Genomic DNA, 27,078 nt, shown 5'->3' on the forward strand with positions numbered 1-27,078 from the left:
TGACGAATGGAACCAAAGATACCAGTCGGGAGGGACGGCCTCCGTAACGAGAGCGTTCTTTCCGGACGCCAGGAAGGCGTATAAAACCATTAAGAGAATAAAACCCCAGGGACACATTACGCAGATATTTACGGGGCATGGTGGATTCTCCGAATACTTGAACCGATTTAAGTGTAAGGAGAATCCATCATGCATATGTGAACCAGATAAGGAGGAATCTGCATTACACGTTTTGCTTGAGTGCCCAATCCACGAACTAGATCGATATAACTTTGAACAAAAAACGGGGGTGAAAGTAGAAAGAAGTAGCCTGCCGGAAATCATAGGTAACGAAGACCATTGTATCGCATTTATGGACTACTGTGTTCATATTTGTAAACTAGTTAATAAGAGAAATGCTGATAAATAAGAAATTTTGTATTATATATATTTTTATATAGTATTATATATATAAAAAAAAGAAAAAACAAAAAAAAAAAAAAAAAAAAAAAAAAAAAAAAAAAAAAAAAAAAAAAAAAAATTAAAGGTATTTAAAGTTGTAAGTACTACAAATACACTGTTAAATTGTAAAATTGTATAATTAGTTAGATAGTATATAGTATGTAAGTTTCTCATAAAATAGATAAACAACATTGTAATATTGTAAATAAATAAAAAATTGTAACAAAAGTCCCTGAAAATATATCAGGGGAAAACTGAAAAAAAAAAAAAAAAAAAAAAAAAACCTAACCTAACCTAACCTAACCTAACCTAACCCTCAAACGATATAAAATACCTGGGAATAATTATAGATAAAAACTTAAAATTTATCAAACACGTCAACAACTCTATAAATAAAGCTCAAAATATATATAACAAACTTAGTTTATTCGTGAGACCCACTTGGGGTGTTCATTCAGACAACATTAGTATAATATATAATAATGTCATAGAGCCAATTATAACATATGCAGCGGAAATATGGTCAGATGCTACCAAATACCAAATAGTCAGAAATAACCTCAAATCAATACAGAGAAGTTTTGCCATCAAGAAAATCAGAGGATTCAGAACCATTTCCGCAGCCGCTGCAATAGCCCTAGCAGATTTCACCCCCATAGAACTCAAAATCAAGGAAATTGCCGAATTCCAACTTACTAAACGAACAGGATATACAAAATACTTACCACAAGACATCACTTACGACCGACCAACTCACCCTTCCAATCTATTACACCCGGCACAAAGAATTCACATCTCATTCGACATCATCAACAACCAAGACGAACTAGATGAAAGGGTGCCGTTGGACACTACAAGGGTGTACACCGATGGCAGCAAGCACGATGGTCTTGTTGGCGCTGCCTTCGTGGCGTATCACCCGGATGGCAACATGGAAACCAGGAAGCTGAAGCTGCATAGTTGCTGCTCAGTATTTCAGGCGGAATTGTTGGCCATCCAAAAAGCTCTTGAGTACTGCGCCGCAAAGGGTTTTGTCAGAATCACTATCCTCTCCGACTCTAAGTCTGCTTTGTTAGAAATACAGAACTGCAACTCAACAAACTCCATGGTCGCAGAAATCCACAAACAAACATATAATATTCAACTCACAGGCTTAATTGAATTTGTTTGGGTTAGATCTCACATCGGGCTCATTGGTAACGAGGCGGCTGATCAGGCTGCAAAAGCAGCGGCCAGCTTGCACTCGTCCCCCGATTTTTTGAATTTCCCCATAAGTTTTGCCAAATACCACTTAAAATTAGAAACCGACCGACTGACTGACGACAGATACCGAGCTGAAACCAAGGGCGCACACACGCGTCTTTGGTGCCCAAGTATCAACACAATTAAAGAACTCTATAAATATACAGAACCAACTTTTCAATTAACACAGATCTTGTCTGGACATGGGTATCATCTCCAGTACTTGCACCGCTTTAAAATCACCTCCACCGATAAATGCCCTTGTGATGAAATTTCAATTCAATCCATAGACCACCTCCTGAAGCAATGTCCCGTCTTCGGGAATGAAAGATTGGAACACGAATTCATATGCAACAATTTGAATATTGAAGCATACAATCTCTCCAGCCTCATCACGAACGAATCGTCCATCCTATCATTTATAAAGGAGATGTTTCATTTTCGGCCATCTCATGTACACTATATCTAAAAAACACGAATAATTTGTATAATTGAAGAAAAATACACATATATTTTGATAACCTAAAGTATTCCTGTTTAAAAATATTTAAAATAAGCATTCCTCATTGAAATATTAAATATGGCGGAATACTGTCAATGTCAAGTTTTCAAAACTGTGGATCGCGGTCAGGGAACCTATATGTACCCCACACATAGGTTACTCTTTGGATGTCGGTAATTCTGTATTTCGCTGTTTCTGTCGTAAAGTTATTGTTACCTTAGTACTTTACAATCTGGCTTTTGTTTTCGGTATCCCGTCATTATTTCTGAATTTAATTAATTATTTATAATAATTATTACAAAACCTTTTAAATAGTATCTGGTTTAGATGTAAGTGACATGCCAAATTAAAAAGAAGAAGTTGTCAATTTGATATGTGTAAAAGTGGATATATACATATTATAATATTATATTAGTGGAATCCTATGTAAACGTGGAATAAATATGTACTGATGAGAAGATTCCATTTCAATCCTAAATATGTTTCTGCTCTGTGCTGCTTACGATTTTGGACTGATTCTACCTTACTTGTTTACCCAGCTTATGTTTTATGGACTCTTGTGATTTTCGTGCGATCGCTGTGGATTGTGTTGACAAGGATTCAATATCATCAGGTAAAATATATATCAGTTAGTTGAATTAATCGTGAAATAATCGTTAATAATTTTAAACTGGAGAAGCTAATCTTTTTACATTTCTCTTTTTTTAGATAATTACAATAGCAAGACAAGGATATTCTTGGGATGACAAAATAGTCAATTATTATTGCAACTGCATCGCTGGGCAACGAACCGTACTCGTAGGTAGCTGCCCTCACATTGTTTGATGTTTGGGCTGAGCTCGTCACAGGCTATTACAGAACCTGCTACATGATTGGATGAAAATATTGATAAGGGAAGATATTGAAAATGAATAAAGAATGTATCTAAGTGAAGAATAAATAAAATATTATCTAAATGTATACTTAAAGTTGTTTTATTTACACACTTAAATGTTTTAACTTAAATAAATTGGTATAGAAGTACATATTATGGTATGTTAATTTTAAGTCAAGATTTATGAAAGTAAATATAATTAATGTTTATCAAATATAGGTATTGTTTCTCCAATACATACAATACAATATTTATATATCTACGCCCATTCGCGTAAAAGATATATTAAAAAGTATATAATGTATATAGTAAGTTAAAATAGAATGACAGATGACATTATTACAGTAATCACTACCGCCATGATGTTTTTCCACTGTTGTGTTGCAAGTTTAAGTGTAAATTATTGTTTTTTAACAATTAAAAGAATACGAATACTACGAATATACTTACGAATTGTTCTTTGCATGTTTTCTTAGTTTTTAGTATAGTGTACAAAAGGTGGCCGGGAGCCATTTTGAAACATCTCCTTTAAGTAATATTATAATCAATAAACTCAAAAAGATCAACGACACTTAGTTTTGTCTGAATTATTTCTTTTCTCAATTATTGTCTCCATCTCCTTGAGAGTATCATTTATTTTACATTTTTATTTTACATCTTTATCTATTTATTTACAATAAAAAAAAAATAAAAAAAAATACATATATATATATATTAGGGTGGAGTGAAAATTATTTTTTTTCGTATTATTATCGGAATATCTGTAAAAAGTTGCTGTTATTGTTCACAAATACACACACAAAATTTTATTTAGCACATAATAAATTTAGAGGTGCCCCCAACATCATGAACTCTAGAGGAATTTGCAAAATATTGTCAAAAAGCACCAACGTCTAATATTGTCATATTACCTTTAAATAATATTATATAAAAGTATACAAGGAATTTATTTTGATGGCAGAAAAGATAAAACTTTAGTTTGTATTCAGAAGGAAGGCAAATTTTATAGAAAAAGAGTAACAGAAGACCATTATGTGATTTTATCAGAGCCAGGAAGTGATTATTTCGGGCATGTTACGTATGAGTCGGGAACTGCTAAAAATATTGAAACTATCATAATAAATCATTTGAGAACAAAATCGGTGGAATTGGATAAAATAGTGGTTGTTGGTTGCGATGTACAGTCTTGAATACAGGTTTCAAAGGAGGTGTTATTCAAAGGAGGAAGTTTGTGTCCCAGTTACATTCGAATGAGTTACCATTGCGACATCTTTTATTGCATTTGGATGGAAAAACTACAGGGCCTAAATGCTTTTCAGGTCTTATTGGATCTGAATTACAAAAATGTGAATCAATGCCAATTGTTCAATTTACCACCATTCCCTGCATATTACCAGAAGTTGCTAGAAATGACTTGAGTACCGACCAAAAATATATATACGATGCGATGACCTCTTAACCATTCTAGATGGCTTACAACAGCTAATAAAGTATATTAGATTATATGCTACTAAAACAGACCCCGATGAAAACATATCAGCGAATTCTAAAAGCAAGAGCAGAAAATACTCAGGAGCTTCGAACATTTAAAGTGCCCGCTTTAAATTTCGATGCAAAAGATTACACTGATACATAATTATGTGGCAAGACTGTAAGGTAACTGAGCCACCTCTGACTTCCAATTTATCTGATGAAGCCTTGAAAGAGATTGTCAAAAGCGGTTTGGTTACATGTCAAACTATAAAAAAATTTCCCTGCCATACCCACGCCGTAGAGCGCTGTATCAAATTGGTGACCGAAGCGTCAAGTGCAGTTTGTGGAGAAAAAAAACGAGACGGTTTTATAAGGGCAAGACTATTATCACGCCAGCAAATGCCGAATTTTGAAACAAAAAAACAATTCAACATCGAATAATGTACTTATTTCTGATTTGTTTCATTCCCTGATATGTTTTATTTTTATTTTTCTTGATTAAACATATTTAAACTACTAATTAGGCTTTTATTTAAAGTATCACAATGTAGTTTGTATAATAATATACAGGAAATCTATAAAAATACTATCATTAAAAATTAGATCAGTGTTTTTCAAAATTCTGTATTTTTCAAATTTTTGATTGGGTTGGGGCACCTCATAACATTAAGACAAGTAAACAATATTTTGTACGCTGAATTTACTCATTAAAAGGCAACTTTTTACCTCTATTCCATTTAAAAAAAAAAAGAAAAAAATTTTTTCATACATTTTAACTCCACTCTAATATATATATATATAGTAGTATGTTATAATGAATATATATCCGTTGGTATATTAAAAATTGTATCTTACATCAATAAAATTAGTTAAATCATCACAATATCAATATCAAATCTTTACTTAAAAATCCTGTTTGAAGCCGCCCGTATACTGTAGCGAGGGCTTCAAAAACAGACAAGTACTTTCAAAATCCGCTCCTTCAAGCGGTGGAAAAAAAAAAAAAAAAAAAAAAACCAAACCTAACCTAACCTAACCTAACCTAACCTAACCTAACCTAACCTAACCTAACCTTTTTTTTTTTTTTTTTTTTTTATACGTGGGGAAACCCTCATGGGTTCCTCTCTACCGCGGGGGCAGCTGAGAGGATATGCCGGACTCTTACCGGCTAAAACCCCACGGTGTTCCTCTGGACGCCCGTTGCCGGGACTGCGGGTACGCTATAGCATTCGTCCGCGGTCCCAGCGAACCTAACCTAACCTAACCTAACCGATACTCTCTTCATTTTTGAAAGCCATTTTCTCCGTAGTCCGCCGTCACATCTCAACATTTTTGGTGTCCACGGATTCGTCTCTTTCTAACCTTTCACCAGATACCTCATTTTCTTTTGTCAGATAAATATTTTTCAAATTAATCCAATTCTTAGTTTTTGCACATTTTAGAATCAGTTTTTCGCCTATTTCTTGGCCCCCCCTCGTTAGATTTCTTCCATTTTTGTATTAATAGCTCCGTTGTAATAACACCTATCCGCCGACACCACTCGCGTCTCTGTAGGAGTGGTGGTTCTCCCGGAATTCCTGGTTTTATACCCGAAAAATCGGAAAGTTTGCTCGCCTATATACTATATTATATACCTTATATATCTTATAAAAACTACATAAAACAATAGATTATACTTACCTCCGTCGATCCGCATTTGTAGAACCGCCATATCTGGAACACAAACAGAAAGCAGGAAGTGACCTTGAGTACCGAGGTGTAGTGGTTAAGTCGCTTACCGCCATACAAAGTATACTCTCTTCATTTTGAAAGCCATTTTCTCCGTAGTCCGCCGTCAGTAGGAGTGGTGGTTCTCCCGGAATTCCTGGTTTTACTTACCTCCGTCGATCCGCATTTGTAGAACCGCCATACCTGGAACACAAACAGAAAGCAGGAAGTGACCTTGAGTACCGAGGTGTAGTGGTTAAGTCGCTTACCGCCATACAAAGTATACTCTCTTCATTTTTGAAAGCCATTTTCTCCGTAGTCCGCCGTCACATCTCAACATTTTTGGTGTCCACGGATTCGTCTCTTTCTAACCTTTCACCAGATACCTCATTTTCTTTTGTCAGATAAATATTTTTCAAATTGTTCTGAACATAGACAGAAAGAAACTGAGTCGTAGCAAAGCAATAACTACGTACCGATACAATACTACTGGGGCCGACTGGAACTTGGTGACGGATTTATTTAAGCACGAATTCGACAACTCCTTCCTGGACGCTTCTGCAATCAAAAAACTAAACACAAATGAATTAGACACATACATAAATATACTTACCTGCAATATACACAAAGTTTGTAATAAAACACTTAAAACTAAAAGAAATAAAATACTTACCATTCCCTGGTGGAGTGAGGACCTGGAGCTCCTGAAAAAGAAAGTCGTCTTCCTTCACCATCGCCTGCAAGACCTGAAAAAAAGCAAGAAATCATTAGACAACATTATAATAGAAAAACAAAATGCCAAAGAAGAATACAAACTAGCCCTATCCAAAGCCTCCACAGAACATTTCAGGAACTTTTGTAGTAGACAGGGTAAAGAAGACGTTTGGACTCTCACTAATAGACTTTTAAAACAATCACCTCAACCCACTCCTCCCAGCACACTAAATTTAGGAAACAATACTTACACCAAGACTAGTGATGAATCGGCCAGTGCTCTACTCGATAAATTTTACCCAGTCGACACTCCGGACTACCTACCAATACAAAAGAGTATGAGATTAAAGGCAGCCACATTTCCGACTACGCCCAATGAAGTCGATTTCACGCTGGAAGAGGTCCGGGACTGTATGTTGTCTATGAGTCCTCAGAAAGCCCCCGGTCCCGATAACCTGACAGCTGACATATGTTCCAAGTTCATGGCAACCTTTCCCGAAACGGTAACACAAATAATGAACCACTGCTTACATCTCTCACATTTCCCCACCACCTGGAAAAAGGCCTTCATAAAAACAGTACCCAAGCCAAATAAACTCGATTATAATGATATCTCCTCCTATCGTCCTATTGGACTGCTCGATATCTTTGGAAAGGTTCTAGAAAAGCTCATAGCACGAAGACTCATATACCATTTACATGTAACAAACAATTTACATAATCACCAGTACGGCTTCAGAGAACAGAAATCCACCAATGACGCTTTAGCTGAAGCCTTAAAACGTGTCAACGATGCCAAACGCGGTGGAAATTTGGTCATCGGGATATCATTAGACATCAAAGGAGCTTTCGACCACGCTTGGTGGCCTGCACTGATGAACAGGTTACATGAAATAGACTGCCCATTGAACATTTATAAATTAATTAACAGCTATATCGACAACAGAACCGTCACCTTGAATTATGCGGACGCCATTGTTAACAGATCTTTGTCCCGCGGATGTATACAGGGGTCGGTTCTGGGGCCGATATTTTGGAACCTAATCCTGGATGAGCTTCTGAACATTGCCTTTCCAGCAACTTGCCATTTGCAGGCATACGCGGATGACCTATTACTAGTTGTATCCGCAAATAACGTCACCAAACTTGAAACTGATGCAAATGAGGCCCTAAATGTTATCACGGAGTGGGGTAATCGGGTCAAACTAGATTTCGCGGCAAACAAAACTCAAGCAATCGCATTTACATCAAGAGCTACAAAGAGTAAAATATATATGAATAACATCGGTATCGCATTCTCAGACGAAATAAAATATCTCGGAGTTACTATAGACAAAAATCTAAAATTCATTAAACACGCAAATAATAGCATAATTAGAGCTCAAAAAATTTATCAAAAGCTTAGCATGTTTGTTCGACCCACTTGGGGTATACATTCAGATAATATATCCATAATTTACAATAATGTTATTGAACCAATAATCACCTATGCCGCCGAAATTTGGGGTACCGCCACAAAATATGAAATAGTCTGCAACAGCCTCAGATCCCTCCAGAGGGGCTTCGCCATTAAGTCCATTCGCGGTTTTAAAACCATATCTACCACAGCGGCAATTGCCTTAGCCGATTTCACCCCTCTCGATCTAAAAATAAAAGAGGTTGCGGAAATCCAACTAACTAAAAGAAATAAAACAACAAAATATTTACCACATGACGTAGTTTACGATAGTTCTTCTCATCCTTCCACCTTATTGCATCCATCTAAAAGAATCCACATCCCGTTTGAAAGTGTTTCCACCCAGAGCGAACTCGATGAACTCGTTCCTGCAGATGCGACCCATATATATACGGATGGAAGCAGACATGACGGTGCCGTCGGTGCCGCTTACGTTGTATACCAACCCAACGGAGCTCCCCTGACAAAGAAATTTAAACTGCACGGCAGTTCCTCTGTATTTCAGGCAGAAATGTTGGCAATACAGAGGGCCTGTGAGTTCTGCACGGAAAGGGGTATCACCGACGTCGTCGTTCTGTCTGACTCCAAATCCGCCCTTCTCGAAATCCAAAATAGTAACTCCACAAATGCAACAACAGTACAGATCCACCAACAAGCACATCGTATCCAACTTACTGGCTTTATTAAATTCATCTGGGTGAAATCGCACGTTGGAATAGAAGGAAACGAGGCGGCCGACCGAGCTGCGAAAGCGGCGGCTACCCAACATACAAAAGTTGATTTCTGTAAATTCCCAATTAGTTACGTTAAGTATAATGTTAAGCAAGAAACAGATCGTTTGAGTAACGAAATTTACCAGTCTGCGCCCAAGGGAGCTCACACGCGCTCTTGGTGCACCAATATCGATTCCATCAGAGACCTTCTAAAATTTACGAAACCCTCTTTTCAGTTAACCCAAATTTTAACGGGACATGGCTATCACTTGCAATATCTTAATCGCTTTAAAATTACTAATACCGACAAATGCCCATGCGATGATTCTAGCATCCAAACTATTGATCACCTTTTAAAACAGTGTCCCGTTTTTGCCAAATTCAGATTCAATCATGAATCTTTATGCAATAATCACAATACCCAACCATATAACCTGACTAGCCTCCTAACTGTGGGATTATGTATCCAGTCTTTTATTGATTTTAGCACGCACATCGTTGATAATCTTAAGAAAATCAATAACACATAAATTAAAATTGTGATTATCAATCTTATCATTTTTCGAAGAGTGTATCATTTTATTTTATTACATTTTTATTTTATTTTCTTTATCACATCTATATTAAAAAACAAAAAAAAAAAAAAAAAAAAATATATATATATGTCTTACAAATATTATTAATGTCATTTCTGTAAATCACAGCTGATTATAAAAATACTTATTAATCATTAACTAAAACTGGTACTGTCGTAATATGTATATAAATATATTGAAATATATATATTATTCTATAAATAATTTTCATTGTAATTAAAATTAAAATCTCTTTTGGACTAAAACAAATAAAATTAAAATTAAAGCAAAACAGCAAAGAGCCGCCCGTATCCTGTAGCGAGGACTCTGAGCTGATAGAATAGATTATATAAGAAAAAAAAAGAGAAGAGCTACGAACGACTTCTGATCGACGAAGCTCTCATGAACCATTTCGGGGCTATCGTGATGGCGATAAGATTAACCGGAGCGACGGAAGCACTACTCGCCGGAGACATAAACCAACTCCCTTACATCGAGCGCAACAACCTCTTCGAGCTGCTCTATAGCCGCCCAACACCAGTAGCCAAAATAAGCCAAGAACTGTTATGCACGCACAGGAACCCAAAGGACGTGGCGTACGCCCTTAGTGAAGTCTATAGCGGCATATACTCGTCCATGCCACGCACGAGATCCCTGCAGCTGAAGCGATTCACAGATGCACCGATCCCGAAGTCACTCGAGAAGACTCTCTACTTGGTGCACACTCAATCCGAGAAAGAGAGTCTGAAGACCGAGGGATTTGGGAGCGGAAAAGGTTCGTGCATCTTAACCATACACGAAGCACAGGGATCGACGTACGAGACAGTGGTGATAGTGCGCACGTCGGCCCAACAACTACGACTGCATGACAGTGTCCCCCACGCCGTAGTGGCAGTATCGCGTCACACCATCAGCTGTACCTACTACTCTGACTACAGCGAAGACGCCATAGCCCAGTTCATCCGGAAGGCTATGACTGCCACAGACGAAAGACTGGAGGACTACAACACCTCTATGGCAATCCGAAGCAGGGACCTCAAGGCAATTGCCAAGTCTAAGGACAAGCTCGAAGCGACCTCCGCAAACTACCATAATATTATATAGCACGTATAGTTGTAAGTCAGTCCCATTGTATAGTCGTAAGTCGGTAAATAAAATGTAATAGTCAAATAGTTAAGTAACAGCGTAATAAAATGTAATAGTCAATAGTCAAATAGTTATGTAACAAAATGCTAATGTCATATGTAAACATGTATTTAATATAAAATAAAAAAAATTAAAAAAAAAAAAAGACATACATAAATATATACACATAAATATATCTAAAAAAAAAAAAAAAATCATATATATTATAAAAACAAATTATATAAGTATTTAGAAATATACATGGTCCTTAAATTAAGCCTCATAAAAACTAATGTAAGACCCTCGCTGCAGCCACTGCTCTTGCATAGACTTATATAGCCAGTGTACAAGCAGAGGGCTGGAGCGCGGGCCAAGTGGAGCTATGTAACACATAACAAAATAAAAAAAACAATCTTAAAAAAGGCACGGACGAACCGTCTGTGGAAAAAGCGTTTCATTTAAAAAAAAAAAAAAACCTAACCTAACCTAACCTAACCTAACCTAACCTAACCCAATGAGATATAAGATAAAAGTATGTAATATGTAAACATGTACTTAAAAAAAAAAAAAAAAAAACATATATAAAAGTAAATAAAAAAAAAAAAAATAATAATAATAATAACTATAAATACAATATCATACAAAAGAAAATAATTAAAAAAAAAAAAAAAAAAATACATATCTCAAAATATCTAGTATTTAATATTTTACTTAATTTTAAATGGTCCTTAATTTAAGCCTCATTTAATGTAATGTAAGACCCCCGCTGCAGCCACTGCTCTTGCATAGACTTATTTAGCCAGTGTACAAGCAGAGGGCTGGAGCGCGGGCCAAGTGGAGCTATCTAATAAAAAAAAATAAACAACAAAGAATAATCTTAAAAAAGGCACGGACGATCCGTCTGTGGAAAATTGTTTTATTGAAAAAAAAAAAAAAAAAAAACCTAACCCAATGCCTGTCCCATAGTGCGCTCAATTAGGACCAGAATTGACAATAGAGTCGATTACGGGCACAACCCAAGTATCTAATAATGCGCTAATTTAACTATAGAATCAACTCTTCATATTATCAGTTGTCATAACATTAATATTCATCTCGTTTTATATATTTATATACATTACCTGTTACTAGCTCGATTAGCCTTTTCAAATGCATTGATCGAGACATGCCCCGCCGTAACGTATCAAATAGCGGAGCGGCGGAGCTTGCTCTCTTAATTCGTCATGAGATCATGCATCGCAATAGCTTAAATTTATATATATATATTTAATCATTTCAATATTTTTATTTATACTATCGTTAAATTAAATTAAATAGCCCAACCTAGAATGTTTCGATCGAGACATGCCCCGCCGTAACGTATCAAATAGCGGAGCGGCGGGGCATGCTCTCTTAATTCGTTATGGGATCATGCATCGTAGTAATAGTCAATTTCATATTTCATAAATATATATACACTAATCATCTCATACATACATGTCAATCTCATCTCTCTCCCTCTTTTGTTCTTCGTCATTTGCTCTGCTCAGTTAGTAAAATAGATCACTACTTTGTAACAAATGCATCTATCGGGTCCATGTGAAAGCGCAACGTATCAAATAGCGAAGCGTGGACACATGGACTCTTAATTTCGCACATGCGAGATGGTGCATGCAGAGAATTGTGAAAAATTAAGTATATATACTTCATACCTCACCTGCGCCACATTCATGATTCGTCTCCCTTAAGTGCAGCGATCGGGTCCATGTGAAAGCTCACTGTATCAAATCGCGGTGCGTGGACATATGGACTCTTAATTCGCATATGCGAGATCGCGCACGCAGAACGATTTATGAAGGTGGAGTATTTCTTTCTTTTCTCTAGTAGTTCTGTTGTCTGTTGGAGTAAATCCTTCGTACAGAATGCATCGATCGGGTCCAGGTGGAAGAGCACTGTATCAAATAGCGGGGCGTGGACACCTGGACTCTTAATTCGCATATGCGGGATCGAGCATACGAAGGGATTTACATTTATATTTTTATGCACCGACGTCATAATTATTTACACTTTTTATACTTGTAACATTCTTCGCCGATTTCATTGTCATTTATTTGTTGTTGCAGCAGAGCATTTAACTCTATTTCTTGTGTTACTTTATATTTTGTGTGTCCCGGGAGGTCTTGGGTTCGGGGAATGTATCCAATAGCATCTCCTGACTCACAGATCTACCCTTCGTAAATCACAATACAGATTGTCAAATCAATATTTACTCAATTATGTGCAATTACACCAATCAAAAGTGACTCAAGGCATTTTAATAAAAAAAAAAAAAAAAAAACCTAACCTAACCTAACCTAACCTAACCTAACCTAACCTAACCATTCCAACTCAATCTTTGAACCCAAGCAACTCTGCTGTTTGTGGCCCAATTGTTTTGATTTTGATACCCACGTTTCCGTCTCGTCGAGACCTTTCAGGCAACATCAATTTTGTTCTTGTGCGATAATTTTAATTTTCAATTTTTAATAGATTTCAATTTTTCACTTTTTTGACTACCACACTTCTTGTTTTCTGTCGATTTCTCCGCCGCCCCTGAACCGATCGCCTTCATTCTTCTTTTCCCGCAAACTTGACTTCCTCCCCTACCCGTCGACACCTCTTTCACCCCTCTCCGCCGCGCCGTCCTTCGGCAATTCCACTTCCAAATTTGGAAAATCTGAAAAATTTTCCCGCCCACCCATCCTTAATTCGTTCACCTTAGGTGGACGAGATTCGGTCCGGCGACCCGAATTTGACCGAATTGCGGAATTGACTTCTACTCGACCCAGTATTTCATTTCTATTTCGTTTTCTGTTTTGCAATTAGTCTTTCTTCTTTTCATACCCCTTAAAAATGGCACCAGTCACCGTCAGAACGGAGCTCCCTGCCACGGCTGAAGACATCACGGACACAGCGGGATACCTTGATGCCGTGCGCAAGCTTGCTGCCTGCATCTCTAGCGCTGTAAACGAGGCCAAAAGTGTAACCGCCGGCAACAAGAGGCTGATCTGCGCCGCCGCTGAGGAGATCCGCCGCGCGACAAAGATTCTGGAAACCAGACTGGAGGCACCTGCTCCGGCCCCGCCCTCCTACTCTGAAGGATTCAGGAAGGAGATTGCCGCGTGTGTACGAGAAGAACTGCAGCGTTTCACCAAGCAGCAACAACCGTGCACGCGGCAACGTCCTTCCTATGCCCAGATCGCGGCCTCCGACAGCAGGCCTACTGACCAGACCGACCGTCGTGTGGAGCATCCAGTAACCAAACCTGCTATAATTATCACCCCGAGATCGGCCAAAAATAAACAGGAGGCTATAGAGGCATTGAGTGGCGCCACTGTGCCACACTTGTCATAGTACTCGTAAATAAATTGATATTAAAAATATTCAAGTGCATTTTGTGCGGAAAAAATCGAATAATCTTATAAATAGTTCACAATCTCATTTGGTCAATATATAGAAAACAGTTATAAATCGCAAGAAGTCGTGAAAATAGTGCAAATAAGTGATCCAACAAGAAGACATTGACTGTGCTAAAAGACATAATAAATCGGACTTAATCAGTGAAAAACTCGTTTACGTGGTGCGGATGTGAAATAGCGTAATTGAACAATCTACAAAAAGTGCTTCAAAACAAAAAACTTTATTATCATAACCTTAAAAAATATATTAATGACTCATAATAACAACGCTAAAAGAAGATCCAATCAACGCCATCTAGTGCAAATCGACAGAACTTCTAGGGAAAGAGTCGTGGTGCCATCTAGCGGAGTCGGCCACATCTACTTGCTAATCCCTTCCTGCGCACTGCCAGATTGCACATTCTACCATCGACATCTTACGGACATTCATAGGAACTATTTACTTAGATAGGAAGTAAAACATTATATCGGCGATCTATTTAAGACGAGCCAACAAGTTATTAAGTTAGTGACTTCAGGCGGTACGCACAGAGGGCGCTCTGTGTCACAGGCTATTAACAATGGAAGACATAAGAGATGTGTTATTAAGTATGCAAGAAGCTATAAACAAACAATCACAGAAAATGTCAGAAATGAAGGATGAAATAATAAACACAATAAACAATAAATTTGACGAGAAGTTTATCAACATAGAATTAAAAAATCAATACTTAGAAAAGAAAATCGAAGAACAAATTTTAAAAATAAATACATTAGAAAAACATATAACACACAAAAATTTAGTATTATTTGGCGTAGAAGAGAAAGAAAAATCATATCACGAATTGGAATCAACTGTATTGGACATAATAACTACTCACTTTAAATCTCCTTGCGAAAATAATAATATCGAAGCTGTTAGAAGAATGGGTAAAAAGGACGAAAAAGCTCGCCCGATAATAATTACGTTTACTACATTAGGTTTGAAAATTAAAATTCTAAAGCAAAAACAATGTCTACATAATACTCCCTACTATTTAAAAGAATATTATCCTAAAGAAGTCCTAATCAAACGCAAGGGGCTACAGCTTGAACTACAGAAGGAAAAAGAGGCGGGAAATACAGCTTTTATCAAATATGACAAACTTATCATATTGAATAACCATAAACATACCTCACGCAACCAGATAAATAAGAGAAACCTATCCGAGTCCCCAGAGACATCTCGCCTTGGCAGTCACGCCGTTAAAAATAATAATAAGCAACCATCTAAGAAAAATAAATCAAGCAACATGAAAGATTATGTCATACAAAAATCAAAACTAGCATACTCTGATACAAATACTTCAATAAACCAGAAGAAGCCACCACAATTCGACGACATAATGTAGCAACCACAGATGGACCCCCCTCTCTCATCCCTTCATCTCCCAATACGGCCGGTCACCGCGGGAGAGTTCGACCAAAAGCCTCCAAGCAAAATACCTATTGAAATAAATTGCAACTTCAAAATTTGTACTTACAACGTTAAATCACTTGCATCAGAAGAAAAACTTATAGAACTAAAAGCGGCATTACAAAACATCAACCATGACATAATAGGATTGAGCGAAGTACGCCGCTTAGGCGAGAATATTATCGAAGATGAGAAATATATCATGTATTACATAGGAAAAACAAAAGGTCTGTATGGTGTGGGCTTTTTGGTCAAAAAGAAATACAAAAGAAATATTAAAACATTCACCGGAATATCAGATAGAGTCTGTATTCTAGAAATTGAATTACAAAACTTACTGTTTGCAATAATACAGGCGTACGCACCAACAGAGAGCTCATCTGCAGAGGAAATAGATAATTTCTATGAAGACCTGGCGAAGGCGCATGATTCTACTTCCACGAAATATATAATTTGTATGGGAGATTTTAATGCACAAATCGGTAAACCTAAACAACAAGAGTACTCAGTTATTGGTAAATATGGTACTGGGAAAAGGAGCCTTCGTGGAGAGAGACTTATTCACTATGCAAATCAATATAATTTAAAAATAGTTAATGGCATGTTCAAGTTAAAAGATAATAAAAGATGGACGTGGATCTCTCCAGATAAAAATAAAAAAAATGAAATTGATTATATAATGACTACAAAACCTCAGTTATTTTCTAGATACGAAGTACTTTCGTCATTTCTCTTTGGATCAGATCACAGATTACTAAGGGGTACAATCAACCTTAAATCAGTCAAAAAATGCAGACGTAATTTCTTTAACAGATCAAAAACACTAAAAACGTCGAAAGAAATAGATAAGTACCTAGACAATTTAAAATATCACATACCAGAACTTATAAATACATTTGAAACGTGTACAGTTGATGAATACTCCCAAAAAATTGTTAACTCTATATTTAAAAGCATAAGAAATACTAAAAATAAAGGTAAATGTAGAATATTGTCAGAAAGAGCCCTAGAGCTCATGAGAGAAAGAAATAGACTACAAAATAAGCAAAAACTGAATAAGACTGAAAAAGACCATCTAAAAAATCTTTACAAAAATACGAATAGAGAAATAAGAAGATGCTATGATACTTATAGAATGAATACTTTACAAATGCATATTGAAAAATCTAGGTCTGCAAAAAAAGGATATACAGAGATATATAAATCAAAAAATTGGATTCCGTGTCTTCAGTCTGGCAATACCAAAGTCAAGTCCCGAATAGAGATTATAAATACAGCCACAGAATACTACTCAAAACTGTATAGTAATCCAAGCTCACTAAAACAAACAAGTATTCGTAGAAATACATTCCCAGTTCAAGAGTTTACAGAACAAGAAGTACTGAAGCAGATAATGAAGCTCAAAACAGAAAAAAGCCCAGGACCAGACGGGATTACAAATGAATGTATCAAACATGCAAGGACTTTACTATTGACACCTATCACGCTCTTATTGAACAAAATTTTACACGAAGAAGTTGTGCCACATTTATGGACAGAGTCCGAAATCATCTTGCTCTACAAAAAAGGCGACCCAGCGGACATAGGGAATTATCGTCCGATAAGCCTTATGCCCTGCCTATATAAATTGTTTGCCTCATGCTTACTCGAAAGAATAACCTTAGATATCGACTCACAGCAACCAATTGAGCAGGCTGGATTCAGAAGCGGTTTTAGCACAATCGATCACATCCACGTAGTAGATCAAGTGATAGAAAAATACGTAGAGTTTCGCAGACCACTATATATAGCTTTCATTGACTATAAAAAAGCTTTTGATTCTGTATCACATGAATGCATTTGGGAAGCTTTAGAATCACAAAACATAAATAATAAATATATAAACATACTGAAGAACATCTATAATAGTAGCACAAGTAGAATAAAGTTAGATAGAGTGGGATCTCAAATCAATATAGAGAGAGGACTGAGACAAGGAGAGCCAATCTCTTCAAAGCTGTTTATAGCCGTCTTACAACACATAATGCAATCATTACCATGGTCCAAACAAGGTATCAACATCAATAGAAACTTTTTAAGTCATCTCAGATTCGCCGATGACATAATTCTTTTCGCAGAAAATTCGCAACAACTTATAACATGATTAAAGACCTCAGTAGCGCGAGTATAAAAGTCGGGCTAGAAATTAATTTCGATAAAACAAAAGTTATGACAAATCATCATATGAAATCCATCTTATTAGACAACATCCCTCTTCAATATGTACAAAAATGCATATACCTAGGAAAACAGATCTCCTTAAATAAAGATAGAAATATTCAGGAGGTAGACAGAAGGATAGCAATCGCCTGGAGGAAATACTGGGCTCGTAAAGAAATATTTAAATCACACCTTTCAATACCGATCAAAAAAATTGTTATGGATTCAGAAATATTACCATGTCTCACTTACCAACCATTTGAGTTAGTGACATGACACAGTGTAGTGTTAGTGAAATAGTGATAAGTGAACATTATAGAACACAAGAACAATGTGTCTACTCCTTTATGTGATAAGACAAAGAAGTGCAGTGTCAGAGGACGCTGCCTTCATTATATGATTATTTAGCAGTTTAAGTTAGCGTAAAATTACTCATTAGTCTTATAGTAGGCTAGATTGTAATTAATATAAAGTACCCTATTACTCATACGGTACTTTATACATGCAAAAAAAAAAAAAAAAAAATGTCTCACTTACGGTTGCCAAACTTGGACTTTCGATCTTAAAACCAGAAATAAAATTCAGACTACACAGAAAAGAATGGAGAGAAGCTTACTAGGTATAAAACTATCAGATAAAATAAGGAACAAGGACATTCGTAATAAAACTAGAATAACAGATGCCTTAACATACTCGCTACAAAGAAAATGGAAATGGGCGGGGCACATAGCCAGGTATAACGATGATAGATGGACTATAAGAACAACAAAATGGCCTGGACCGTTAGGTACAAGAGCGAGAGGCCGGCCGTGTGCCAGATGGGCAGACGAAATAGTCACTACAGCGGGTAGAGATTGGATGACTATAGCTACAGACAGAGAAAAATGGAACTGCTTGGAGGAGGCTTTTACCCGAAAGGGGTCCATACAAAACATGACATAAAATTACTATATACTAAAATTACAATATAATTAAATGACTTATCTCAATTTAAATTAATAAATTAATTACATATAACTTAAAATAATATTTTGCATCGAATAAAAATTGTAAATTATTTTAAAATACTATTTATTTAATTAATGTTAATAATTTAATGATATATAAATATTTTTTGTTATAATTTTTTGTATGGAATTATTGAATAAAGCTTTATTATTATTATATTATAGAGGCATTGAGAAAGAGTGTCTCTTTCAGGGAGGCGGGTTACGCACCCACTCGCGTCCAGGCAGTGTCCCACAACAAGCTCAGGGTGGAATTCGGTAGCAGACAGGATAGGGACGACACCCTGAGTCGCCTGAGTGGGGCGAAGGATGTGAGCGCTGAGCCTGCCAAATCAATTCTGCCAATGGTCATTGTGAAAGGCATCCATAAGGGGGTCCCCTCAGAGGAACTTGTGAAAACCATCATCGACCAAAATCGGGAACTATCGGACTTCGCTGTGGGGGAAGGGGATATACGAGTACGTTTTCTGCGCAAGAACAGAAACCCCAACCTCTACAACGCAGTCCTCGTTGCCCAGCCGCGTGTCTGGAGGAAGATGGTGATAATGGAACGCGTTTGCATTGAACACCAGCGCGTGCACTTGTCGGAATTTTCACCTTTCGTTCAGTGCTATAACATCCTCTCCTTCGGTCACTTGAAAAGCAACTGTCCCTCGAGCACCCAATATTGCGCACACTGTGCGGAAGCGTCCCACCTCGTCGCTGATTGCCCAAACAAAACCAATCTAGACAGCAGATGCCTCAACTGCCTCAAACATAATGACAAGTACAATACTTCAGACACCACCACCCACAGAGCCACCTCCTCCTTTTGTCCTCGACTGCGATCCATGATGCAACGAATTAATAACCGTGTTGATTATGGATCCAGTTAAGTCTAAATCCATCCAAATAATCCAGTGCAACACAGACAAATCCAAGAATAGCTTCCATGAACTTCTAGTGTCTTTCATGGCCGGGCATTATATGATCGCCCTCATATCGGAACCTTATTTGGGCAGCAGTGACGAGGTGCGCAATATCACGGGAGTAAATGTTCACCAATTTGCTAGCGGCGGACGCGTGAAAGCTTGCATACTCACCAAGCCGGAATGCGGGAACGTTGTAGGTTTCTCCCAGTACTCCACTTCCAACCTATGTGTAGTACAACTGACTACTGGCAGTAAGAAAACATTCGTTGCGTCGGTATACGTTGAGCCGAACGAAGACGTACACAACACCATGGAGCGTCTGGATGTTTTTCTTAAAGCCACAGATGGATCCCATGTAGTCATCGGGGGAGACTTCAACGGATGGCATCCGGCGTGGGGAAGCTTGAGAGCGAATCCCAGGGGATCTGCTGTGATGGAGATAGCTTACAGCAATGACCTCTATCTCTGCAACTCGGGGAACACTCCGACCTTCGAGACCGTCACACACAGAAGGGAAAGAACTTCCATTATAGATATAACCTTGGCATCCAGCCACACTCACGACCTCATCAGCGACTGGCAGGTTAATCTTAACATCTGTCCTTCCTCACAGCACAACGCCATTACGTTCTCACTGAAGACAACAGACTGCACAAACCGACAGACTGACAGCACCTCAACGTTTTTATATAAGTCAGATAAGGCTAACTGGTCCGCTTTTGACGACTCATTGCACACCCAAATGGTAACGTCAAATATTCTAGACTGCGACATCCAGAGCTTGAGCCCTTCGGGCATAGAAAAAATGGTCGATGACATCACCCTCATCATTAACAATGCATGCAGAGCATCAATGCCAATCAGAGGGGGCTCCGGTCATCACCACAAACCACCTTGGTGGAACGATAGACTAGAAGACCTCAAACGGCAAGCGGTGGACGTCCATCGTCGACTTCACGAAGCCAAGAAGCGAGGGCTCCCTCTGAATGAAATCATTGAAGAGCGAAACAATGTGAAGACCCTGTACGCTAACGCACTCCGTACTGAATCGACCCGGAACTTCAGAGACTTTTGCGAGACCCAAAACAAAGAGAATGTGTGGTCGCTTACTAATCGCCTCTTGAAGGCATCCAAGCCTAGGCGACCTTCCGCCACTTTAAAAATTGGGGACAGACACACAACAGACGCAGCGGAAACTGCAGAAGCGCTTCTCCGCCATTTCTTCCCCGCGGACTCAGTAGATTCAGATCCCCGACACCACCAACTACGGGCGATCTCCGGGGAGATGCCGGACTCTGAGGATGACGTTCCGTTCGGTGAGGAGGAGGTTCTCGAACATCTGAGACTCATGAACCCTAAGAAGGCACCTGGTCTGGACAACCTTACCTCGGATGTCTGTCACCGGTTTACGGCTGCGTATCCCAAGCTGGTGATAGACATAATGAACAGGTGCCTGGACGCACAACACTTCCCTCGCCAATGGAAAACAGCATACGTCAAAGTCATACCCAAGCCCGGCAAAACTGACTTTGCCACCCTCAGCGCGTTTCGCCCACTTGGTCTGTTACCCGTGTTCGGCAAGCTACTGGAGAAGCTGTTCACGAAGCGTATGATGCACTGGGCATCCACCAGAGGTAAATCCAACATCATGCAGTACGGATTCAAAGAACAGACCGGAACTGTGGATGCCCTCAACAGTGCCATGGAGGTGATCAGACGCGCTAAGTCCAACAGGCACAAAGTCTTGGCAGTATCCCTGGATATTCGGGCAGCCTTTGACAACGCGTGGTGGCCCGCGCTATTCCATCAACTAAGGCGCATTGAGTGCCCTCGTAACATCTTCGGCCTTATCGCAGATTACGTTCGAAATCGAACCGTCATACTTGACCATGCCGGGGCACGGGCCACTCGCTCTATGTCTAAGGGATGTGTCCAGGGATCGGTTTGCGGCCCCGTCTTGTGGAACATCATCCTGGACGAGCTGCTTAACACCTCACTTCCTCCTGGTTGTCATATACAAGCCTATGCCGACGACGTTCTGCTTGTGGTCTCTGCGGAGAAGATAGGACAGCTGCAGGAAGCCACCGTCTCGGCATTGGGAACAATTGTGGAGTGGGGTCGCAGCGTGAAGCTGGAATTCGGACCTGGAAAAACAAAGTTGATAGCCTTCACACCCGGAGCCAAGGCGGCCAGAGTCATGATGGACGGCCAACTACTAAACTTTAGCAGCGAGATTAAGCTCCTAGGCTTAATCTTGGATGAAAGCTGCGCTTTGGCCGACACGTTAGTTACGTTCTCGGGAAGGCGATGCAAATATTTGACAAACTGTGCATATATACCCGTCCAACCTGGGGCGCCCACCCCGAGAACGTAAGAACTATCTACCAGCGGGTAATCCAGCCCATTATTACCTACGCCGCTGGCATCTGGGGGCACGTGGTTGAGAAAAAGCATATCAAAAAGTCTCTCCTAAGAGTGCAGAGGGGTTTCGCTATCAAGGCAATTAGGGGTTTCCGCACCATCTCCACTACGGCCGCTATTGCTCTGGCCCAATTTATACCCTTGGACCTCGCAGTACACGAGGTACATGTCGTAGAACAGACGAGGCTCACAGGGAAGACAGAATACCTGCCGCACGATGTGGATCTTGAGAAGCCGACTCCTGTAGCTGAACTCCTGCATCCTGTAAACAGAGTGTCCATAAAAATTCTTGACACACACGATAAACAGGAGTCAGGAGATATCAGAGGACCACAAACATGCCGCATATACACTGATGGCAGCAAGCAGGAGGACGGCTCGGTCGGCGCCGCTTTCATCGGATATGCCCCTGTAAACACAAATACACCCATAAAAAAGTACAAATTGCATAATAGCTGCAGCGTTTTTCAAGCTGAGCTATTTGCAATTTTAAAAGCATGCCAGTGGGCTACTAGCCATGATACCCAACACACACACTTATACACACACATATACACCGACTCTCAGTCATCCGCACACGCCATACAAAACAGAAGCAACACACACCCTATAGTCACACAGATACACAAAATCATACACACACATCGCAACACACACACCATTCACATGTCATGGACTAGGGCTCACGTGGGAACCGAAGGCAACGAGGCGGCGGATGCAGCCGCGAACAGTGCCGCCCGTTTGCACAAGACACCTGATTACACTTGTTTCCCTATGTCCTTCGTGAAACATAAAGTCCGTTCCGAAAATTTAGAAGTCTGGCAGAGACGGTATGAAGACTCCGAACAGGGCCGACACACCAAGCTTCTCTTGCCGAATTTGTCCGACATCAAAGAGCTTCACAATCATATCGATAGGTCATTCCATCTGACCCAAATCCTCACCGGGCACGCGTACCACAAGTCATACCTACACCGGTTCAAGATCCTTCCGGATGACGTGTGCCCGTGCGAAGGCTCTTCGTCGCAAACCATCGATCATCTGCTCCAATTTTGCGACATCTTCGCTGGCTGGAGATACGAGCACGAGGCGCTCTGCCGACACCTCGGAGTACAGCCATACACCATCCTAGAGCTGCTGAGGAAAAAAGAGGCGATACAGTCATTTGACAAACTCTGTAAAACAATAATAAACAACTTAAAGAAGATAAACACTAACTAGAAAGTGCAAAACACCAAACTACATAAAATATATATACATATATATATATACTAAAATATAATACATATATAATGTACATATTTACATAATATACATATATAAATATTTATTATCAAAAACGGGTAGAAATGCACTTAAAACAAACCGTATCAAATAGCAGTTTGTTTTAATGCCAATCTCCCTTATATTTTCAAACAAAAAGCACCAGTTGAGAAACACGTAACACATGTAAATGTGAACAAAGAATATATACAAAGAACACACACAGTATTAATAAAAAAAAAAAAAAACCTAACCTAACCTAACCTAACCATTCTCTCGGCATTTTGAAATTACTGTAGCTTCGCCGTCCCCGGCCCTACGTGAATAATTCGTATATCGTTAGCTTTGTCTCATCAATACCCTTCTCCCCATATACGTTTCACTCCGATCCGCGCAAAATTGTAATAATAATAGCACTTCTCATTTTTCGCACTAGTCGCCTTTTGTTTTTCTTCGATTTCTCCGCGCTCCGACGTGCTATCTTCTTCATTCCTTTTTCAGTATCTGCTTCTCTTGAGCCCCTATCCATAGACACCACTCCCGACGGGATACCTTCAGTAGTTCCGCGGGAATTCCCCTTTTTAGACGAAAAAATCAGAAAAGTTTGCCCGCCCACCTACCCTCAATTCGTTCACTAACGTGGACTGGTCGATTTTGAGACCCAATTATTTTACATCTCCGGAACTAAATTTTGTTTTGTACATCTTTTTATACATTTTCCTTCACTATTTTATGTTTCGGCTTTAAAATACAATAGAGACAATCGTTTTACTTCTATCTTCTATACTTTATTAATTCTTTTAACTCTCTTTTATTTTCTCTATTGGCTTCTTCTTTTTCACCCCTTTGACATGGCACCGGCAAATACTACACCGGAGCTGCCTGCTACCGCCGAGGATGTTACTGGCGCAGCGGTTTATATGGATGTGGTTAGGAAGCTTGTCGCCTGCATCACTGGCGCTGTCAATGAAGCGAAGAGCGTCACCGCCAGCAACAAAAGGCTGATCTGCGCAGCCGCTAACGAGATCCGTCGCGCCACCAAAGTGCTGGAGACCAGCCTGGAAGCACCTACTCCCAGCCCGCCTTCCACCTCAGAGGGTTTCAGGAAGGAGATTGTTGCGTGCGTGAGAGAAGAGTTGCAGCGATTTACTAAAACGCAACAACCGCGCACGCAGCAGTCCAACCAGGGTCGCCCTTCCTACGCCCAGGCTGCGGCCTCCAGCGGTAGGCCTAGCGTGCACGTTGATCGCTGCGCAGATCTGCCCACCGCGAAACCGGCCATTATAGTTACGACCAAATCGGCGAGCTCCAGGCAGGAGGCCGTTGAAGCCTGGAGGCGCAGTGTCACCTTCAAGAACTCGGAATACGCCCCCACGCGCGTTCAGGCCGTATCGAATAATAAGCTCAGGGTGGAGTTTAATAGAAGAGAGGAGAGACTCAGACTCTTCATTAAGTCCAATGATATTTTTTCATAGAGGTTGCTTCCAAATTAACGGATTATAAAATATAGTTCTAATCCCTATTTAAAGATCTTAAGGGTTGATTTAAAAAAAATTGAAAAATAAGTGATTATTATTTACAACCAGGAAGCAAAATACCAATTTTCATAGACTTTGCTTTTAAATCTGCGGACTTCTAAACGAAGTTTCTACCCCTATTATACCCTCTTAAGGGTAGATTTTCCATAAATGGTGTTAAAAAGTTCTATCATTCCCAACCAGAAAGCCAATTGCCATTTTTTACAGTCCTTGCTTCAAAATTAACGGTTTTAAAAATAAAGTTCCATCCCCTATTAAACGTCCTTAAGGGTTAATTTTTCAAAAAACGGTGAAATAGGAATTCTATTATTTTTAATCAGAAAGCTGAATAACAATTTTCATAGACTTTGTTTCAATATCTGTGGACTTCCCAACAAACTTTCAACCCCTATTTTACCCTCTAAGGGTAGATTTTCCATGATTGGTGTTAAAAAAGTTCTATTATTCCCAACAGAAAAGCCAAACGCAAATTTTTATAACCCTTCCTTCCGAATTAACGGAGTTTGAAATAAAATTCCAACCTCCATTTAACGACCTTAAGGGATGATTTTCCAAAAACAATGAAATAGGTAATTAATTATTTTCTATCGAAAACCCAAATACCGATTTTCAATCAGTTTACATCAAAACTGGGGGACTTTCATACAAAATTACAACCCTTATTTAACCCACATAAGGGTTGATTTTCCAAAAACGGTAGAATTAAAGTTCTACTATATCTAACCAGTAAGGCAATGGCTAACTTTCATAGTACTGGCTTTCAAATTGGCAAATTTTATAATAAGCTGTCAACCCTTATTTTACCAACTTAAGGGTTGATTTTCCAAAAATAGTGAAATAGGTGTTTAATTATTTTCTATCGAAAACCCAAAATCCAATTTTCATACAGTTTACATAAAAACTGGGGGACTTTCATACCATCTTACAACCCTTATTTAACCCACATAAGGGTTGATTTTCCATAAATAGTAGAATTAAAGTTCCACTCTATGTAACCAGTAGAGCAATGGCTAACTTTCATAGTGCTGGCTTTCAAATTGGCAAATTTTAAAATAAGCTGTCAACCCTTATTTTACCAACTTAAGGGTTGATTTTCCGAAAATGGTGAAATAGGTATTTAATTATTTTTAATCTAAAACCCAAATACCGATTTTCATAGAGTTTACATCAAAACTGGGGGAATACTATACAAATTTACAACCCTTATTTAACCCACATAGGGGTTGATTTTCCAAAAACGGTAAAACTAAAGTTCTATTATATCTAACCAGTAAAGCAATGGCTAACTTTCATAGTGCTGGCTTTCAAAATGGCGAAATTTAATATAAGCTGTCAACCCGTATTTAACCACTTTTAGGGTTGATTTTGGAAAAACCCTTAGATTAGATTTTGCTTACTTTAAATCAGGAAGCTAAATACCAATTGTCATCCAGTTTGCTTTAAAACTGACGGACTTTCATACTAACTTTCAACCCCCATTTAACCCCCTTAACGGTGGAATATCAAAAAATCCGTTCTTAGTGCGCATCTACATCATAAAATGAAACTATATTTCAAATTTCATGATTGTAGCTTCAGTAGTTTAGTCAAAACCTTGATTAATACGTTTTGAACATGAGTATCTTTTCGCTTTTATATATATAGATAAAATCTTTGCAAAACAATCAAAGTTTATATTTCGATAATGTTACAGACATGCATGTAATTGGAGGCGAGTGGCGCCTAGTAGTCTACTACGACATGAGTCCCTACTGGGAAGGTTCAAAGGCATTAAATAAATACAATGAATATTTGCAGAACATATGTAATAAGATAAAGAGCCTCTCACATTGCGACGCGATTATGTTACAGCTGTAACATAGCACCGAATAGCTGTCTCATTACAATGAAATATTAATGAGCAATCAGAAATCGCGTACGCGCCGCAGTCTCATAAACGGAATTGGATCTATAGCAAATAGTTTATTTGGAATTTTAGACAGTAAATCTTCCGAAAAATATGAACAAGACATACAACTACTCAAAAGAAATCAAGAACATCAAGC

This window comes from Epargyreus clarus, unplaced genomic scaffold (genome assembly GCF_041222505.1).
Source record: "Epargyreus clarus isolate Ecla_fem2 unplaced genomic scaffold, WU_Ecla_fem_2.2 ptg000023l, whole genome shotgun sequence".
Taxonomy (NCBI): domain Eukaryota; kingdom Metazoa; phylum Arthropoda; class Insecta; order Lepidoptera; family Hesperiidae; genus Epargyreus; species Epargyreus clarus.